Source organism: Epinephelus fuscoguttatus, linkage group LG14 (assembly GCF_011397635.1).
Source record: "Epinephelus fuscoguttatus linkage group LG14, E.fuscoguttatus.final_Chr_v1".
Classification (NCBI taxonomy): Eukaryota; Metazoa; Chordata; class Actinopteri; order Perciformes; family Serranidae; genus Epinephelus; species Epinephelus fuscoguttatus.
In genome coordinates, this window is record NC_064765.1 from 35,520,749 (window position 1) to 35,543,099 (window position 22,351).

The following is a 22,351-nucleotide window of genomic DNA, read 5'->3' on the forward strand; positions in this document are numbered from 1 at the left end:
ACTAACATGAGTCATCCTCACACAATACAATACTACTAAAAAGTAAAACCAATAATAACAATAATGAAATAAGCAAAAATAATATTAAAATAATTTTAATAATTTAGGCTAATTTTAAAATCTATTTACAGAGTGGAATGGTAGCCTAATAGATAACTTAGATAATATTTCTTATTGTTTAGACACTTTAGTATTGCTTAGATACTATTTAGCCTATTATTCCATTAGTATTTACTTTTAGCATGTTCTACTTTTGAGTAATTTCCGAGAAGTTATGATAAAAAAAAAATAAAAATTACAGACTATAGGAGACAACCTCACGTCAATTAATTAACACTATTTGTCGGCTTTTTATAATGCCTTTTTTTTTTTTGCTGCTGTCTCCAGTTGAGAGTGGTGATTTGCTAAATACATTCTACAATAATAATTAGATTAACATTTGGTCTATAATATTGTTGGCTATATTACGCATTTTAATAAAAAAAAAAAAACAAAAAACAGAAGAATAAAAGAAATAAACACCGAAATAGTTACTTTTTTTATTGATACTCCTCTCTGACACACACACACACACACACACACACACACACATTGAACACGCGATTGAATGAATGAATGAATGAATGAATGAATGAACACTGGAAGTGGTTCAGTCACAGTCCCGCCGGCTGGCGTGGTCACATTAAGATTACGTTTGTTTTTTATTACTAACAAAATGTTTTATATTGACCGTATAAATGTTTCGTTTTCAAATAAATATTTGGAAACGAAAATATGCTTTGGTGTACTTTTACAGAGTTTTGCAATATGTATATAGCCTGCCTGTATCAAAATGTATAATTTTCAGCAGCGGTTTGTGTGACAGCTGCCACGGTCGGAGGTATAACCAGCGGGGCAGCCACTGGTTCTGTGGCGCTGGCTTGGGGTCCGCTCTCCCCTGGTGGAGTGGAGGGTGGCCGGGTTGCCAGAGGCAGACGGCTCCATGTGATGGTGTTTCCTCTCTGGTTCTTCCGTGCTCAGCCTTATATTTATCTTCTTATTTATTTATTTATTAGTGGCGTTTGGATTCAGTTACGGCAGACGGATGGCAATCTGAAATGGAATGAAGCCCACAGAGGGCAGACAGCAGCTACAAAACAGTAGTGGAACGTGCCCCATCCGCCCACAGCACAATGCTCTTAAAGCGCTACGCTATCAAAAGCTGGCAAAATACATTTATTTTATTTTATGGTCTTGACATTAACCTGTCATATTGTTGAGTTATCAAGGACACTTCCGCGTTTCTGTGTGTATACAGGAATGTTAAAGATATCATTGAGGAAAACGAGGTTGACGTGACGTGATTGAATCAGGGAATCCGTGTGACCACCACGGGAGAGGATCCTAATTAACTTTACATTGGCATTGTTTTCATGGTGGCAGCACGTAATTTCAACCCATTACGTGCTGCCACCACGGAATGCGGTGTTAAGAGGTTGTGGTCATTTCACGTATTTCTGTGAGATGAGGTTGCCCCCTCCACTCACTCGGACAAACTATCAACATTCAGTGACCGCTGCTATGGCAGGTGTCACAGTACACGGCATTTCACAGGAGGCAATTAATGATTTTTGGGGACTTAACGATCAGATGTCATTGAGAAGTAACCAAAAGGGCCTAAACTACACATTAGAGGGATATATTCATCATTTTATTGTTGAGAAGGTCGATGAAAAGCTTAAATTACAAGACAAAATTTACAGGTCACAGTGTACGCTTGTGAACCGCATCTCGTTGCTGTCACCATCAAAGACAACAAGTTAAAGTGCCACTGAAGTTAAGGTTTTTGGCTCAGAATATGAGAAAAGGATAACGGCCTTTTTACCATCTTTACCAAGAGTGTCTCTCCGTTAGTTTGGTGCTGCAGTATTTACACTGAATCATTCAGCATAACGTTTGCCAACCTTTGTTATCTCTGCCATTACAGATAAGTTAATGAAGCTAAGCTCCAGAAGTTAACGTTAGCTTAACTAGAGCCCTTTGGACAACAGCTAACAATGATGTACGATCACCAAAGTACAAAACTAGAACAAAATAGGCTAATGAACTCCCAGCAAACAAGGTGACATGATGAACAACGCAGCTAGGAGCTAACGTTAGGCTAACTTTAGCTAACGTTAGCTAGAGATGTTAAAGATAACTTTATATTTCTTTCCAGCAAAATGACAATATGTTGCCTCAAACACAATGTTGACTTATCTTAGAACAGATGTAGACATCATTGTTAATCTTATTCACATTGAGTTGATGTTGTGGTCTAACGTTACCACACAACTTTATCCAAAGGAGACACTTTTCTTGGTTGAGATGTGGTTTAAAGTGTAAAAATACACCTCGTCGCCCAGCCTCTCAGGATACCTTGTGTCAGAGTTGCATGTACCCCATGCACACTGTTTGACCATTTTTAAACTTCAAATCTCCGAAAAAGCTCATAAAAACGAACAAAACTGACTTTCTGTAATGCATTTCAATGGACGTCCAGGCAGAGAATGTCCCAGTGTATGGGAATTGCTATATGCACTGTGATTGGCTCCTCGTGTTTGAGGGCGGGACTTAGCCATAGGTCAATTCGCACCAATGGCTGATGATGCTCCGGTGTAAGTGTTGTTGTGTTTAAAAGCCTGTTGCCCTTGCGGCATTTGCAGATGATTACAAGCACAGCCATTCTCAGCTTTCAATGTCCAATAGTCCCCCACTAACATATTTGTCATGTCATGTCACGTCTTGTCTCGTGAATGAAAATGAAAAAGAAATTAATAAAAATTAAGACAATCTATATTTTTAGCTCATCATTGTCTCGTTTCAACATGGCAAAAGGTTATTGACGAAAATTTTTCATCATTGTTTTTGTCAATGAAATTAACATTGGTTCAGAATTGGTTCAAAAGTGAATGTTTTTTCTTTTATTTTTTTAACCTACTATTTAAAGTTGATTGAACATGTAGACCACATTTCACAGGGCTTTGCAATATCGACTTTCAATCAAGAAATGTGGATGTGATTTTTTAGGTAGGGTCCATAATGATCATAGGTTATTATTTGCACACTGTAGAGGATGAAAAATCCCACTATTCAATATTCATATTCAAGTCGTTGGTGAAAAAACTTTGACTTCTGTACCTTTTCTCAACATCTTTTCATTGGTGACCATCGTCGTATTTAAATGTCTTTCAACAGAAAAATGCTCACTGGGTATGTTTGGATCATGGCTGGATCTTCATCATGCATCTCTGGAGTTTCAGTACATTATTCTTGTCAAACCTGGATCAGATGACTACTTACTTCAATATTAAACAAATCAATTGTGCTTATCCATTCACTTTTGTAGCTTTTCCAGAGTTCTAGGGATTTACTTTGAATCTCACAAATATTCCTCCTTACAGGAGGCAGAGGAATCAGCAAGCAGTCATTTGTTTTTCAAAGCATTTCTACTTTTTTTAGGCAGGCTTGAGGCACAGGACAACATGCAGCTTCAATCACAGGATATAAGGGCCCACAGAAACAGTGTAGGTTGACTGAGTTTTGAAGCAGAGTATAGAGGGTAATTCCTTTGGTCATGTAAACTTTGTTGCTGTAGAGACAGGCCTGTTTTAGATCTGACACACACAGCAATGGAAGACACTTATGGAACTTCCGGCAGTTTCCTTCTCCAAAACCCTTGTGTTTTGACAAGAAATTCTTTTTGTGAGCCACTGTTTGAAATGTGGGACTATGTACACAGTGTGAGTTGGAACGCCTGCACCCCTCTGCAGCTGACACACAGGCTCCAGAGGTGTCTCACAGCCGTCAGGTGGTTAGTGTTTGCACTGACCCTGCAAGTGATTTTAATTCGATATGGAAATGATTGTGTGTGAGTGACATTATCATTAAGTGATGTTAACACCCTGGTGTGTTTGCTGTGTACACTGGCTTATCAGAGCTGCAGTGCCTTGTAATGAACACTAAAGAAAATACATCTATGCCGGTGAGCAGGGTCTGACTTTGATAAAAGACACAAAGGGGAGAAATGTACTTCAGCGGGGGCCCATTTTGTCCATATGACGATGCCCTTCCACTGTTTCAAAACTGAGACATTTATTTTTGTAAGCTCAAATTTTTGTTGGATGTGGTTGAGGAATACATGATGTGGTGTTCTTATTATTTTTTCACACATCATAAATCCACAGCAAACTGGACAAATCACACGGGCAGCTGTTCCCAGTGCCCATAGCCTAACAACCTTCTGACCGCACCAGGTGCCCTGCTGTGAGGGCCAATTTGTCAGTGTTGCCCTGAGCTAGCTGCTTCAGGCTATTTTGAGCTACCACCACAACATGATCCACATCAGCTGGGGAAAAAATAATAAACCCAAAGAGAAGGGGACTGATGTTAGGGGTTAATAAGCCCAACATGGGGAAGGCTATGCCGCAAATACTGTAGTTCTACAGTATAACACACCATGTAGTACACATTACTTTATTGTTCACAACATCCCTTTCTGGACCGCAAATGGTCTAAAAATCTTGAGAAAAGTGAAAATGGACTGTGAGTTGGAACTGTTTTGAAAACAGTTTCCAAGGTCAGAATGATCTGTCAAGATTTGCTTTTAAGCCAACAGTTTTAGGATGAGGAGAGCCTGGTTCAGGGATAGCTCTAGAGACAGGAGAGATCTGGGGCTGGCTGCTGGGTTAAGATTTCCCTAAAGTCCAAGTTAGGGTTTCCTCAAAATAAAATCAGTTGCACAAAACACCCTTAAGTCTTCTTTTCCAGGTTTCCTTAAAATGTTTAATATTTATGATTTTTTCCTTGTTTTGGTCTTATACTTCCTAGACCGTTTATGGTGATAAAAACCAAATTGATTTCACACAATATATTTGACTATTAATTTTTGTACAGATTTCTTCCTACAATCGTTTTCTGGTATGTGGGGATCAATTTGTTCTTTGTAATATGTGCTTTCTATGTGGAGCAAGTGGAGCAGATACATCCCCATTATTCAATAGGGGGGTGTAATATTATGATTTTGCTACCCCACCAATAGTCATCATCATACAGTCCATGTAATCAGATAATTATATTCAAGCAACATATATCAATAACTATTTTACTATTTTCAGCAACTGACAAAAACAAGTAGGCCTAATAAAAATAATAACAAATTTTTGGACCACCCTGATGGCTGATCACACAGCTGGTCGATTGATTGATCGGACTGACAGGACAGTGAGATTGTGAGTTTTTCCTCACAGTGCTTTAGTGTCTGAATTAAAAGTCCAGCATTCAGCAGTAGACAATGACTTTAGGCTTCCACAGACTACTTTGTTTTAGTTTCAGTTTTAGTTTGAGTATAGATGAAATTATTCAAAAATACAAGGACACTTCGCTCTGTGTCTCTCCTTTCATCCAGCCGCTCTGAATTGTGCTTTCATTATTATCATCAGGGGCAGATTTAGTGATTTGGGGGTCTGGGGCCCCAGACAAACTGCCTTGCTTCATTCTTATCCTCTATCTCCAACTGGGAATGTTAGTTATGTACACAAAACTTTTTCTAAAGTAAAACTATTAATAGCACACAGCAACAGTTAAAAGTCCTGCAGTCAGGAGAGGTATTATTAGCACAATGTATTTAATTAGGATTGTCAAGTCATTTAAAAGAATAATCTAATTAATTACATGTTCTGTGATAAATTAATCTAAATTAATTGCATACATCAATTTTTGATGTGAAAGTATTAAAGATTTTTTTAATTCAAATGAATTTTGGCAGATGTGTTGTTGTAAAGCTGCTGAATTTTGCACACAATTGTCCCCCTGTCCTCTACCACCGAAACTGCTCTGCAGTCCATTGCAATCTATTTTGCAAGAGAGTTAGTTAGTCGGTCACAGGTAGATTTACTCAGTTTGTGTCTGAATGCCTGATCGAGTGTGGCTTGATGAGGCTGGCTGCTAGCGTTAGCATCAGAGGCTGTTTTAGCTTGGACCTCTGGGTTCACTGCTAAATGCTTTGCGTCGAAGTGATATTTCAGGCTTGAAGTACCCAGATGGTACGGAAATGCCTTACTGCAGAAAGTGCGGAGAACAGTGCTCCTATCAACAGTTCCATGTGGGTGTTATTTAAATGTAAATGTTGCATTCATGGGTGCAAGCAGCTTTGTCTCGTCTGTCTCCATCATGTAACAAAGCCACTGTGGCCTTCAATGACACACCCGGTCAAAGGGCACCACGGAACACGATTAATCAGCGTTCATTTGTTTTAAGGCACTATTTTTTCTGTCATTAATTAACTGAAATTAGTGCGTTGTTTTGACAGCCCTTATTTAAATTTACTTTAAGTTTGTTCAAGGTGGAGCTTTTAATTCTTATATAATGTTGGCTGGTTTAATAAATAATAATGCATCATTTTTGTAAGTAAAAATCTGAAACCGAAACATAAACTGTAACATTTATTTGTCAGGTAAATGTAGTTGCACAATGATTTCCTCTGAAGTATACAATAGCTTTTTTTAAGAGAGCTTTGGGGGGCATTTTGCGAGTTATTTTGGGGTACACTGAATTAGAACATAATTTTTTCATATCTAAACATCATAATAGATAAATGTTCGGAAAGTACACTACTGATTATTATATTATTCTCTCATTTTTTCATACACACACACACACACACATATATATATATATATATATATATATATATGTACACATTAAGAACTTAAATCAATATAATTAAAAAAAATTACCAAGGTTCACCTGTCAACTGCAAGATCTTATGGCAAACATGTCAAAACAATCTATCCTGTTTTTATTGAATATTTTAGCCACTCTGTTTAAAATAAGAGCCAAAAAATGAAGAGTTGCTATCAGCAGACACTAACTGAACAATGGGCCTGATATACAGATTGGGCAAAATTGGCAGTGACTAGGACGTCAGTGCAAAGCACAATGTCAATCCAAACTGTAGTGAAAAACTGAAAGACAGCAGCAAGCAAAAAATGCAACTGTATAAACTGTATAACTGCTGTCTAAACCTTTATTCGCACATTTCAGTCACTGTGCCTGCAATTTCACTGTCTTCCATTGTGTTACAAGTGAAATATATGCCCCACAGTCTGGAGAACAAGGTAGTGGTGTGATGGATGACTGTCTTTATCATATGAAACTCAGAAGTGTCACTTATGGTGGTTGCGACGCATCTTTATTAGCTGATCTGTCAATCAGCCAATATTGTGAGGAAGGCAGAAGTTTCCGCCAAAACATGTCAAGGGATGTAACATCCTAACATGTCTGAGATAAAAGAACAACTAAAGTCATTATAGGAAAAAGTAGCGTTGTGTTGTTATACCAAGTAATATTTAAGTAATATTTATACTGCCTCAAATAAACAATTTGACCATATTTCCCATTTTTGCTGAGCAATAGTTCGAAAATAGAAAAAACTGAAAGAGGAGCTAGGAAAGATGTGGGGAGTAAAGGCAACAGTGGATCCAGTGGTAATTGGAGCACTCGGGACCCTCAAACTGGAAGAGTGGCTCCAGCAGATTCCAGGTACAACATCTGAGGTCTCTGGCCAGAAGAGTGCAGTCCTAGGAACAGCTAAGATACTGCGCAGAACCTCAGAATCAAACTCCTAGACCTATACTAATAGTTTGTCTTTGTCTCTAATTATATTTTACATTTAAAAAAAAGTCCATGCAATCAGTTTCCTAACTTACACCAGGATATAACATTGCATCAAGCTTAAAAATCACAAAAATTTCCCTTTGGAGAAGTCTGTTTAAACAATGTCCACCTCTGATAGACACCTGTACTAATTCTAAACCTTCTATCCTCAATAAGGAATCATCACTTTATAACTGTTTAAATTGTTTGGCCATGGGGTAGTCCTCAGACTGCGTCCTAATCAGTTATGTTCCGAAAGTCTATCCCTAAGGCGTCTTTTGGTGCCTGCCACATATAAAACTGTTGCATGGGCATGTTAGACAATATACAACAAAAGTTGTGTTACAGTTAATGAAATCCCTGTGATCATATGTTCTTCCTGTTTATCATAGTAAAGGTCTTTGCTTGAATCACATTTGGACAGAGCTTACATGTGTAAATGAGACACTTGAAAGTGCCTGAGGGTTTCTTTAACCACATGTCCCGGTAAATAAATGTGTACCAGTTTTTCTTTTACAGTGGGAGCTCGTTTGTCAGAAATAACATGTCCCACAGTGTTTCATATTCTATCCTCAGTGCTTACCCTTAATAATTACACCCTCTGTAACCCTGAAGTATGTTTCTCTGTGGGCTAAGACAAACTATAATCAGCCCTAAGGCCACATTAGTGACCTCACTAAAACAAGGTCATGTAAAGGGCTTCCAATGAAACACTAGAAAGTGGTTTAGCTCAATCAAAGTTTTGTGGGTACCAGCTGCCTTGTTTCTTACCACAAATTTCCAGCCTCCTGCCTTCAGAGATTTCCATTATTTCAGCCTTGGTTTCTCTACAAGCTTGTGAAAAATGACTTATGCTATAATTGACATTATTCGTGAGTAATTGCTTCTTTACTTCTTCACCATGACAGATGAGGTGGTACTGCTGTAGGCAGTGTCCTCTGGTTGAGTTTGTTTTACTGTCACGCCTGCTCAGAGGAAAAGGAGGAGTGGGCAAAGAGGGGATGAATGTACACCACAAACTCAAGCACTGGCAGAGTGAATGACTCCCAGTGCATTTGACAGGCCATTCTACCCACTGTCATTGTCAGTGATGTATGGCTCATGAAGAGCCTGACACACACCCTGGCTCCTTGATGTGTTGGCCTCTACAACCCTGCCTTAGAAATCTCTTTTCAGTGTCATTCCTTCAGGGGCTTATTCCCAGTTGAGTCACTGGTGGTCATAACGGGAAAGCGTCAGCTGGGCGTGGACAGGCAAGCACAACACTCACACCACTTGCTTCATGTTTGAGTTTCAGTGGCAGAAAGTCAACATGTCTGAATAGAAGTTTACTAAACCAGTACAGACAGCTTTGATCCGAGTTCAAAAGCAACTATTTAAATAAATCAACTAGTAAGTGACACTGTTGTAACAGCTTCACTGAAACTGATATATTATAGTCCCTGCTGCAGTAGTTTTAGAAGAATATGCTATAAGACATAGCCGACCTCCCTGGGTGCTCTCACAATGGCATTGCAACTTTACCTAATATCCACAGCGATTTTAATGCCATGTGGTTATATGCTGTAGAGGGCTGCATTGGGATTGGGTCCTGCCGGGTCCCGCGGGACCCAACCCAAATCTTGCGGGAGCGGCCGGTTTGAACTTTGCTGCGGGCGGGAACAGGCGGCTAAAAAAAAATACTGCGGGATCGGGATGTAGCCTATAGCGACAGGATGGAGTTAACAAATGATGTGGAAAAGAAGCTCAAACAAGGTCTGTAGGCGCACTGAGCCCTCTACTTCCCAGCGCTCTCAAAGCTGGCGTGTTTCATCTACAGTATCCCTGCATCCAGTGCGCCTTCAGAGCGGGGCGGGCCTTTAGTGTCTGTGGGCGCATCTTAGAAGAGAGACGCACGGGATTGGGACCGCAATTGGTCAGCAACATTCTCTTCCTCCACAGCAATATTATGGCCAAGTGATTCATTTGTTAAATTGATTCGTTTCATTCGTTAACTTTGTTTATTTTATGTTATTTATTAGTGTTATTTGAGCCACTCACAGCCTGCTCTCATTGCTATTTGTTAATTACATACAGAGGCGTGATAATGCCGGTGTTATTGAGCATAGGCTTTATCTTTATCTCATTAATGTTTCTTATTCAGGTCTCTCTTAGAAAAGAGACCTTGACCTCAATCACTGTGTGATTATATAAATATTATATATATACAATATTATTGTGCGGGCATAAAATTCTCAGAGTTTTGCGAGAGCGGGCGGGAGTGGACATACACATTGCAGGAGCGGGCGGTAATGGTCAGAAATTCAGCAGGAGCGGGCAGGAGCGGGATGAAGAAAACAGTCCACACAGGGCTCCAATATGCTGCCTTCAAATAGAACGTGTCAGCTTGTATTTATGACGTGGGAAGTACACAATATACTTGGGGTTCAAGTGGTTAAGCCACGAGAGCACTGCTGTAAGGCTAGGTGGCTAAAAGCCACTGAGGCTAAGCATTTAGTAAGCTAGCAAAAAAGTCATGTAATGCAGGAAATGTATGAAAAAGAAGTGGAGGAAGAAGACTACAATAAAAAGGAGGAGGAGAAAGAACAAAAAGACAAAGACGAGAAAGAAGAGAACACAGTAAAAAGGAAGAAGACAAAAAGGAGGACAAAGACGAAAAAGAATAGGAAGACAACAACAAAGAAAAAAGAGACAAAGTAGAAGACAACTGATGAAGAACATGACAACAGAGAGGAAAAAGGAGACAATAATTAGAAGTATGAAGAAGAAGACAGAGAAGGGAGAAGAAAAAGCAGAAGAAGTGGAGGAAGAAGAGGAAGACAACCAAGAGGAGAAAGAAGACAACAAAGAGAAGGTAGAATATGAAGAAAAAGAAGACAACGAAGGGGAGGAAGAATAAAAAGAAGAGGAAGACAAAAAAGAGGAAGAACACAACAATCACACAACAGAGAGGAAGAAGAGGACAACAGAGGGAGTAGAAGAAGAGGAGGAGGAAAACAGTAAAAGGAGGAAGAAGACAACTAAGATGAGGGAGAAGAAGGTGAAAACAAAGAGGAAGAAGAAGACAACAAAGAGGGGGAATAGGAAGAAAAGGAAGATGGCGAAGACAACAAAGAGGATGAGGAAGAAGATGGAAAAAGTGGAGGAGGAAGATGACAAAGAGGACTCTTCCTGGTCTTCCAGATCACTAGCTTAGCAATCGCAAACCAAAAAAAAAAGATCAGAACCAGTGTTAGCTATAAATCTAGGCCCAAAAACAAACAAGGGGACAGAGAATGTCTCTCCCAATGCTTCCACCCATTCCTGCAGTACCTCAAAAACACCCGCCAACCGAGGAACAGGAAACGATGAGATACTGTAATGTGTTCCTCTCTGCACAAAAAGGACAGCTCTCCCCAGTGCATGGGTCCTGGTGAGCTCTGTATTTGTTTGTGGCTAATGCTCCATGTATAATCCTCCACTGAGGGTCAGCCATCCGTTTCTCATCAGGAGGCTTATACAAGACTCTCCACACTCAGAAGCAAAAACATCATCCTATCTCGACTCCCTCATTTCAGCTAGAGAGAGAAAGTTCAGCACCTTAACAACTGTGATAGAGCTGCTTCTTCCCACAGGACCTGAAAAAAAAAAAAAACAGTATTGGAAAGAAGCTTCCCACTCTCCTCATCCCAGTCTCCAACAGCAGGACTGACAGTCAGGGAAGGAAAACATACTCACTGTCATCATTCCATTGGTCTGCTAGAGCATGATTCTCAGCTAACACCCTTGGTGGCAGAGACAGGGACTGCCAGACTTCCAAAATCCTTCTCAGAACTCTGGAGGGCCTGATGTTGGCAATGGCACCAAGAGTCCCCCTACATGCTCTTATGAGATGACTAAGTTTAATGATGCCAGCCTCAAAAAACTTATTCCTTCTTGAGAGACAACTGGGGTAGCAACCATTTCCAATCAGACAATTTGGCTTCCACCTTGTCTAGCACTGCTTACCAGTCCTCACATCCTAAGTAAGATTTTAATGCTCCTTTAATGCCCCTTTCCCCCACCTAAAGTTCCCAGGAAGGACCATTAGTACTTGGTAAGCTCCACTGACCCACCAAACAAGCCTCACTTTTTCCCTAGTTAACCCTGGATGAGTATCAGGCTCTCATTTAATTCCTGATCCTGGATAACCATGGTGACATCATCAGCGTATGCTGACACAACAACGAGGGGGCTGTCAGTCAGTTCTGGGAGAGAGCCCCCTGAGCCGGCACAGAAGGGGCTCGATGATGATACTGTAAAGATGACCTGAGATGGGGCAGCCCAAAATTGAAAAAGGTAAAGATATTTCACATCATTAAAAAACTTAAATGCAGTCGAGGTCTGTTTTCTTATTCATTGATTTGGTGGGAGTAAGTTTATTTAAAAAAAAAAAAAAAAGGCATGCACACACACACACACACACACACACATATATATATATATATATATATATATATATATATGTATAAATATATATATGACGTAATTACATTCCAAAAGGATATGAACATTCAAAATGACCATGGAAAATGCATCATTAAATTCATTAAGAATTATTGCCCCCATTAAAAGAGCATGAAGAAAAAAATAGTCAAGATGCTTCACGTAGTTGCAAATCTTGAACATAGTCCACTTCTGTGCTCTTAGTGACCTCTTGAGAAAAATACAGATAACACAAACCTAATTCTCAGATGGTATCTTCCAAATTTGCTGCTGTGAGTAGAGATTTCGAAATCTGGAACAAACTCCAGTTTCATTCAAAACTGGTGAGAAAAACAAATAGAGAAAACATGAGTAAAGATGCTTTACACCATTGTGTTTTCTCAATGACTCTGTTGATACTAAGTAAAAATAAAACAAAATTTAAAAAAGGAGAAAAGTAACCTTCTCCTCAAAAGGTATGTTCCAAATATGCTGTGTTGAGTACAGTTTTTTTCAGAATCTTACATTCATTGAAAGGTTATTTGTTTTGTTTATTTTCATTAAGATATGTTGACAACAAAAACAGATACAAAGGTCGACTTTAGCTCCCAGTAGCTCTCATTGTCATGTCATATCTATGACTTAAGTTAACACTGTAGTTTATTAATTGCAGAGATTTGGGAACAATAAACCCTGTACAGGAAAACTGTGCGCACAACTACAGTAAGCACAGTGGGTCAGGCGCGAAGTGACTGATGTTTTGGTTAGTATATTTTTTTTTTGTGTAGGTTCATGTTCATAGACCTCAAACTGACTACTACTGTGTACATGCACAAAATATTCTGGGTTTTGCCTTTATTGTGAAAAAGACAGTATTCCTACTAAGCTGTTTACACGGCTAATAAAAATGAATGTTTCACTAATATTCCCGTTTACATTTAGCCATGCATTCTCCAATAAACGTGCCCTAATGTATCACTTATCACATCAAAATAAAGAGTGCTGGAACTATTTAAACTATTTTGCTCTTCTGCATCAAAATAGGATTTCTTCAAAGTTTCAGCCAGCGTAGGACTTGCTGGACTGCACAAACACAGCCTTCCTCTTTCATTCCTTTAAAGACCCTCTTAAAAAGTGTCATTGTGATCTTTGCATAAATCCAAAACCCTGTTAATATCTGTCTTCCCTAACATTTTAAAGTAGATGTGTGTCTTCTTCCAACCCAAAATGTGGCCTTTTCTTTCAGGCATGCATTTCTACTCCAGTCCTACAAACTTTTGGTGAGTTGGGTTGTGTATAATGTATCCATAAAAACACATAGAGCTGACCGTAAACAGACAAGAAGCTGTGTGTGGCAAACTATGATAAAAAAACCCAAAACAAAACTGAGTCATATTCCGAATGCCGTGTATACATCTCCAAGGAATGCTCCTTAAACCTGAATAAAATGTCATATCCGACATGTCTTAATTGGAAAATTCTTCATTCAGGAATAGGCCTAATTTGGGATATCCAAGCAGAATATGCTGTTAACATGACCTGTATTAAATTCAGAATATTGTCCCATTTGGAATAATAGCAGACTATCAGTACACATGTCAATGGACCCAATGACACTGTCAGGTTTGTTTCATTGCTCACCACTTTGGTAGCTTTTAGAGGACTGAGCAGATTCATAATGCCCTCCATATTACTGATGTCATTGCTATCTACAGTATCAAAAAGTACAGTGCCAAAATCATAACTAAATGTGGTGGCAGTCCAGGCAGTTTTTGTTTTGAGGCCAAAGCAGCGATGGTAGTACTACTTTTGTGGAAAAAAAAAAAAAAAGCTACAACCCTCCTCACATGGCCCAGTTCACTGCTACATCCACGTTTCTAGAGACCTGAAACAATGGCAGTGATCAGCAACATTTTTTATAGTGTGATTCAAACATACAAACAGAGCAAAACTCACAATTTCTCACTGGCAGTTGATGATATGGACAGTGATGGTGATGGTTATAGCATCCTCATACATGGCAGTAACTACAGATTTACTGAAGTGTATATGGGAAGGAATGTGGAATTTGTGTTTTAGCATGTTGGAAATTGAAAACAGTCTCATGTCTTTGGCAATAAAAATGCATTGTGTTACTTCTTTTGAACCCAATGTTAGAATCAGTGCTGCAAATGATTTCTTAAGGCTTGTTTGGCCTTTTGCTTATTTATCTATTTAGCTTGTCCTTATGATACTGTTGTAGATGGTGGAGCATGTTAGTGGTGTAAGCTGTTGCGTAAGCCACACCAGCAGGGCTTGAAAATAGCTTTTATTTGTCCACAATGGTCATGTTTTTGACTCGCTAAATTTTGTGCCATTTATTTCATGAATTTTTATTTATTCTTACGGTTTTGCTTTTTACTGTATAATTTCATTACTGTCTTGTGGGTCAATTGTTAAAGCACTTTGTAATTGTGTTATGAAAACTGAAATACAAATAAATTTAGTATTAAAAATAACAGAAGACAACCATAGACCATGACACACTACACAGTACCAAGTTTTGACATAAACAAGGAACAAACTAAAATTTCTAATTTACCACATTTGAGCATTGTACTACTCTTAAACCTGTCATGGGGACACAACGTGAGTGTGATCAACATATTTTAGGTTGCATTGCAGTTTTTCCTGTAGATCCTTAATATTTCTGAATTTTTTTCCATGATGAAGTACGACTGTTGTTTGAAATGTCACATGAGACCATAATTCCAACAAGAGAGACTATGGGCTGCTGATAATCCAATATATATATGCTACACTGGAACTGCAACAGAACTGCAATCATGCCACTACAGTAATGCCAAGTGTATCTGTGAATATTAACAGTCATCGCTTCTGCAACGGTCATATTGGCCTGGGCAAAGGCCAGGGGTCATGTGTACACATTGCTATATTTTCAGGGGTCACAACCAGAGTTGGGTAAGGGCTATTTTAAAAGTAATCAAAGTACTTTATGTGTTACTTTTTTAAAAAGTAACCAGTTACTTTACTGCGTTACTCTCTGAGTAAAGTAACTCAAGTACTTTCAAAGTACTTCCAACGTTACTCCCTGAGAAATGTAACTCAAGCCCTTTTAAAGTACTTTTGAGTATTCTACATTTCCTATTGGGCAATGGACCACAGGGCGCTAGGCCTACATTTTTTGTCTCCAAAATTAAAGTTATGGACCACTTGCCCTTCACTGAGATCCAGTTCTCCCATCACAGCCGTCACTTTGACCAGTAGAAACACACAACGATCTGCTGCCGTAGACAACTGTATGACAACAACACCCCAGCGTTTTTAATATTTCCTCTAGGGATGTTACCACACAGAGTAAAAGGGCAAATGATGGTGTGAAACAGCAGAGGCTCTTTGTCAACCCACTGAGTTAACGTTACTATCATTAGTATCAAGCTAGCAAACAATGGTACATCCTCACGGTCGGACATAAAGTAATAACATTAACAAATAGCAGCGGGGCTTTTACTCACCACAACTGCAGAGGCTCCCAGCTTCATTTGAAACAAACTACATTATAGACGGTCCGTTATTTATTAATTCCTCTGTGTGTTTATATATTTACTTTTTATCCGCTCCACTGTCTTTATAAAGTTAACATATCGCACCGTCATTTCAAACTCAACACTTGTTTCAAATTAAAAGCCCCTTATAACCTCGGCTGAGAGAATCCCTCCATTTTCTAAATAGACTTTTATTCTGAAACATTTGTCAGAACTTCCTGTGGAAGATACAGTGGCTTGATAGTTTACATATGGTGCTTCAAATGTAGCTCCTACCATCTGTTGACGCTTTTAGGTGACTACAACAACATGTTGGCTGGCACATGAACACACACAGTGACTCAAATAAAAGTAAAAGCAATAAAAATAGGACAAGAATAACCCGATGACATCACACACGCCGTGAACGACGACCGGGGATAATTGGTGAGTACCATTGTGTAGTGTGTCATGTCTGTCAGCCGAGTGATGGCACGATTTTATGACTCCACAATCCTGTAATGTGACACAGTGACTTTCAGAACGGGCAGAAAAGTCGTGTAGTGTGTACCAGGCATATTGCAAGTCCTGAGTCTGACCTGTCTGTCAGCGAGTCCTCCTCCACCTTTTTTTAGACTCCACCATAGACAACGGCAGCATTTCTCCAACCACGTAGCGAGCCACAAACTCCGTGGCTTCTTTCGGACTGATAGGTTTAACGTTATCTCCGTTATTAGAACCAAACGACAGTCATTGCTGTTTCAGAGCTGAAGGACCAGCGTTCTAAAAGTAACGGAAGTAACTGATGGCTTGTGTGAAAATGTACTCAAGTATTTGATTACTCAAACAGCAAACCAACGCGTTAGGTTACTCGTTACTGCAAAAAGTAATCAGAGTACTACTCTGGTCACAAGTCAGGAAGGCGATGCATCACTGTTCTACACTATATAACAGGCAACTCTAACTGAACTTTAGAAACATCTGGAACTCCCCCATGGATCCCTGGATTTAATTCAAAGACTCTGGAATACCCCCCAAAGCCCCATGACGAGTATAACAAAAAACAAATGCATTGTCATTATTTTGTCAATTAAACAAAAAAAAAAAAAGGTTGAAAAAACAATCTCATCTCAAGGTCCATTTGGTAGCTGTTCTGGGTCTTTCAGTGATATGAGGGCAGCAGTAGCCAGAGAAACTTACTTTGAGAACCAGAGGATGGCCTGTTCAAATCAAGCATGGACCACGTTACACAGTGTGGACTGGTAGCTGGAGAGATGCCCAGCACTGAACTAGGCACTGAACCTCTACTCGCTTGGAGTGCCTGACTATATGACGGCAACATCTCTTCACAGGTCTCTCAGGCTGTTCACATAAACTGTTTTTTACGTTTTCCAACCAAAAGTTATGCACTCAAAGGCTGCGATCTCGTGATCATTGTGCTGACGGGAGTAAATAAGGAAGTGGTCCAGAGTGGTCTTGTAAGGAGGCAGGGTGGGGTGGTGGATGGGTCACAAAACCCAGAGTCATTTTTAAGGTTTGTCCTCACCATATTTCTTTTCCTGAACCTAACCAAAGTAACTTTAATTGCCTAAAACGAACGTCCAGAGCTTGACGTTAATTACATAACTGTACATTTAGGACATGACATCATTCATGAGGATATAAACTCATAGGATATAATATGAACCATTCTATGAGGATATGTTGGTTCCCTCCTGGTTCTTCGTCGAATGACCTTCACCAGCAGATGGGGTTTGCAGTAAAATCTTATCAGAGACTTCTCATCCATGTTGAATTTCAAAGAGAATACCATATAAAGAACTTGGTGATCTGCTAGGGCAGAAAAGCTCAGGTGAGCGACCCGAGGACTGAAGAGCAGCAGAGTAGGAGACATCATATTGATGACCAGAAGACAGGGCAGAGAGCTGGTGACAACTGAAGATCTGGCTCAGCATCGGTGGAGACAGCTGGCTGGTGGTCAGTCACGATGCTGGGCAGACTCTGTGGTGCTGGACAGCTGAGAAAGCCAATAGCCTTGGGAACATGAGCAGGGACTACGCCTTATTCTGGGGACTCATACACAGGGTTACCCCCTAAAAATGGCAAGCCTTTGCAAGATGCATTAAAGGATGGCTGCTGGACATGAGGCTGTTTCCTCAATGTGCCCACTGAAGGTATGGTTTTAAATGCAACAGAGGCATCAGTGCCACAGGTAAATTACCAAAGGACTGCTGGCCCCATTCCTTGCCTAAAAATGGCATTATTAGTGGCACAGTAATAACAGTGTGGCATTACAATTACAACAGTTGAGAGTCTGACTCTATTGGTGCTGGTTTATGTGAATGCCTGCCATGTTGACCAAATAACCAATGCTGTATATTTTCTTACAGCATCTTACAGTTTTATAGACTAGATGTGCACATGAACAAAAGATGTGAAGTGTTCAAAAAGAGTTCCCTTTATGTTTCTATTCAACATTTTACTGCCGATATAAACCTCAGCGTTTCAGAGGCCAGCAGAGTCACAGCCGTGTCCTGATAGTGATTAGCTGTAGCGCTCGCAGGTCCCACTGAAGTCATGCAGGAGATGAAAATCTCTCAGTGTGTAAAAATGTAGTCTGTGATCCCAGCGACCACAAAGAGTCACTCCAGTGTTATTAAAGCCACTTGTTGCTATGCACATCTGCTTGTTAAGCTCTAAAAGCACCTCTAATGAAGACTAAGTGATTTTATAATACTCTCTGCATGTTTTCATTTGGGCTCTTGACAAGTTGTCATAATTAGACAGCTACAACGTGATGCAGGCAGTTTTTCGGGCACTCAGTTCAATTAAAGAAATTCCTCTGTCTTCCTGTGAGACATTTCTTCTCCTTCTGTGAGGGTTCGGGGCCCGGCTATTGTCATTTCACCAGCTCTTAAATGAAAGAGATAATGTGTATTAGGCATGTCCAGTTCCTCAGAAAGCTCTCTATAAGTAGCATTACTGGTTCAAGAGTGTTCCTGCTCTTTATCAAAGCTATTCCCTCTGCAGTGAGCCCTGTCAGAGGGGTCATAAAACACTGTAATCTCCTGACTCTGTCCTCTTTCTCTTTTGCTCTCTTTCACTTTATTTTGAACAGTTTGGAAACCAAAGATACTGTTTTTATTCAGCAAAACGACATGATGGAAGGTACACCTCTATTTCCATTATTTACTCCATTTAATCATAGGAAAGAAACCAGCAACACCAGCAAACCATATCTTTTTGGAGCCATAAAAACATGTAACTTACTTTTTAAATATTATCATTTATTTTTCAAACCAAACTTAATATGAAAATCTTAATACATATAGCTGTCATATGTCACATTTCCTGTCACATAACAAAACAAGAAAATGGGTTTCAACATGGGTGTTTCATTTTGGCCCTGTTTATGCTTGGTATTAACATGCCTCCTGGATGGTCAGATCAAAAGTTGACAGCTCTAAGTACAGGTGTAAATGCACCAAAAGCATCCTCAATGCCTCTTGAGCTCGCCCAGACCACATTCAGAGGCCATATTCTTTCTGCTAATGTGTCCTAGGCCACACTGAATGACAGCCTACTCAGCTGACGTTTATCTGACTCAAACTGTCTGTTGCTGCCATTACACAAGCTAGACACTGAGCTGAAAGACCATCCCTGGGGTGGCTCTTCTCATGGTTAATGGCTAGTTCAACTTCTGCCTGGTGAGCATGAACTAACACAGTAGCAGCTGTTAAATGGTCCCGACAAACTCACACCAACACTGAAATGGGTCAACTTGTTAATAAGTGTTCGGTGACAAAAGTTTTGCGATGCTCACAGTTAACCCTGTTATTATGTGAGTGCTGGCAGACTCTCCAGCCCATACTTAACTCATCAAATACCGCAGCTTTGTCAGTGTCAGACACAGATGCAAAAAGGCACCTTTCATATGTTATGCTGCTGCATGGTGTCAGTTTGAAACACCCCCAGTAACAACTTAATATAAGTAGATGGAAAGTCCCTGTAGAGTGGGTGGGACCGAAGGTGAATGGATCCAACAAGCCCCAGACTTTCACCCGAGTGCGTGATGTGCGCCTCCCATATGAACGTTGATCCAGACCATGATGTGTTTTTTTTGTTTGTTTTTTTAAACCTAACTACTTACTTTGCTTGCACAAGGTGAAGTGTCAAAAATCGGTGCCTGGAAGTGGGCCTGTAGGCTCCCGACCTTGAACCTCTTGTCTCTGTCAGTTGTTCTCAGATGTCGAGTTGGTATCTTATACTTAGTAGCAAAAACTCTTAAAAAATCACTGGAAACAGGCAAAGTCCGAAGCAATCAAGTTTAATGTGTCAACAGGCATTAACACATACAACTTCGTGAGTCAGCCCCCGGGATGCGACTAAAATCCTGCTCTCAGCGTCCTAGCTTATATGCTGGTGGAGATTCAAATGAGTCTCCACCTCTTTTTGCTAATCCTTCCCACTCTGGGCCAATTCTATTGGTGGAGAACTTTTCTTTGTGTCCAATTCTGATTGGGCCCATTTTTAATGGTGTCATGCAGCCTGGAATTTCCCAAATTTCCTTCCCTTATGTTTGGTTTCGTTTTCACTTTATTTTTAAAAAATATGTGAATTCTAGGGACTTTCTACACAGTCCACAGTGCCCTTAATTTCTTGTAAAATAAAGCCTTAGTCATACAATATGAGAGTGTGTGTGTGTGAATCATCATTGAGCAAAACATGGTGTGTTCTTTCAGTAAGTGCATACAACATCACATAATAATCTGATATTGTGAATACTTTAACAATACTTAACATTGATCCAAAGCCTTTATAATACCTTATACATGACTATATAGTTCCTTTATAATCAATTTTGGGTTAGAACCTTATTACTTGATTCATTGAACACAACTTTTACACTACAAAGGACATAAACGTAAAAACAAGGTGTTTTACCGGTGACTTAAGTTTATTTTGAAAAAGACTGTACGCATCTAATGAGCAGACAGATGGATGGAAAAGAAAAGCCTAGTGCATCATACGAAGATGTGAAAGTTTGATGACAAGGCAGTGAATTTTGTCTAATTGGGATAAGAACACGTTGGACTCTCAGTGACTTGGGGCTGAGCAAATCAATTCGCTGCATGCAATTCTAAAATGAAACAAGATTTTACCCATTTAAAATAATAATGTCTGTGTCTAAGGAGCTGAAGAAAGTGATTCCAACTCAAATTATCTCTGTTGTGAATAATTATATTTTTTAGCAGTTTTCAGGTAGATTTTAGAGCTTGCCACAGCTGAGAGACAGCCTTTGTCAAAGTTTCCAGTGACTTATTTCTAACAGCTGGTGCTTTTAGATTTGAGTGCTGACTGACTGACCACTCTGTTCTCCTACATCATCTAGAAATCTGGGTTGGCCTAAAGGGGACATCTCTACAGCTGCTACATCCTTACCTCTCCAATAGAACTTCTTGTTCTATAAATTGCCAGCTCCTCTGTTTGTTTGTTTTTTTGGGGGGGGGTTGCGCAAGGCTCCATTCTTAGCCCACTGTTGTTTTCAGTGTATATGCTTCCTGTCAACCATATTATTCAGGACCATGGTATCTCCCACCAGTTATGCAGATGAAACACAGCTTTATGTCCCACTCGCAGCTCCAGTAGCTTAGATAACCTCAGTGGCTGTCTCAATTTTATTAAATGCTAGATGTCGCAAAAAAAAAAATCAAAATTTAATTATGATAAAACTGAGCTAATAGCCATTGGTCCAACAAACTCAATCAGTCTTGTTCACTACTACTAAAAATATGTAGCAGGCTTCTAATATTTGATTTGGATCTCTATTTTGATGTTTAAGTAAACACTGTTGTTCAGTCATGCTCCTTTCAGCTGATAAGGATCTCTAAAATCAGATCCTTTTTGTCTCCTTCTGATTCACACAAGGTTATACATGTTTTTTTCCTCCCACCTGAATTACTGTGATGCACTTTATGTTGGTATTTAGCCAGAACTCCCTTTACCGACTCCAGGTGGTGCAGAACGCTACCACCCAAATTGTAACAGGCCTTAAGTAATACAAACACAATACTCCTGTGCTAATCAATTTACACTGGCTGCATTATGTTACATATTGATTGTTTAAATTTAATTATCACTTTTAAAGCATTGAATGGACTTGCCCCAAATTATATCAAGGACTTATTGACTCCCTATGTGATTGTGCATTCCCTTGGATCAGTTGGCTCTGCTGGTTGGTCCTTGATCTCTGCCCAACTAAAGGTTACCGAACTATGGAACACTGCCTGAGACCAGACATGCTACATCATCAGCAAATTCATCAAAAGTTAAAATCCCTTCTTGTAACTTTCTTTAGTGGAAAGCATTTATGAGTATTTAATATGTTGCTGGGTTTGATCATCCCTCCTTGGCCATTTTATTCCACTTTTTTGAAACTTTATCCCCCGGTGTTTTTGTGATCATTGTTTCTCATGAAAAGCACTGCAAGCTTATGAGGAAAAGTGCTATATTTATATGGTTCCGTGACCTTCCGTTGAGTGGCCTGACATGATGCGTTCATAAATTCAGTCTGATGCTCTACAGTAAAATGAGAACTTTGCTGGTCGAAGAAATGAAGCATTATATTTCTATATGAATTAACAAACTGAGTTTGATTAACTTGAGTTAATCACACATGGAGACTGTCCCAATTCAGGGGCTGCATCCTT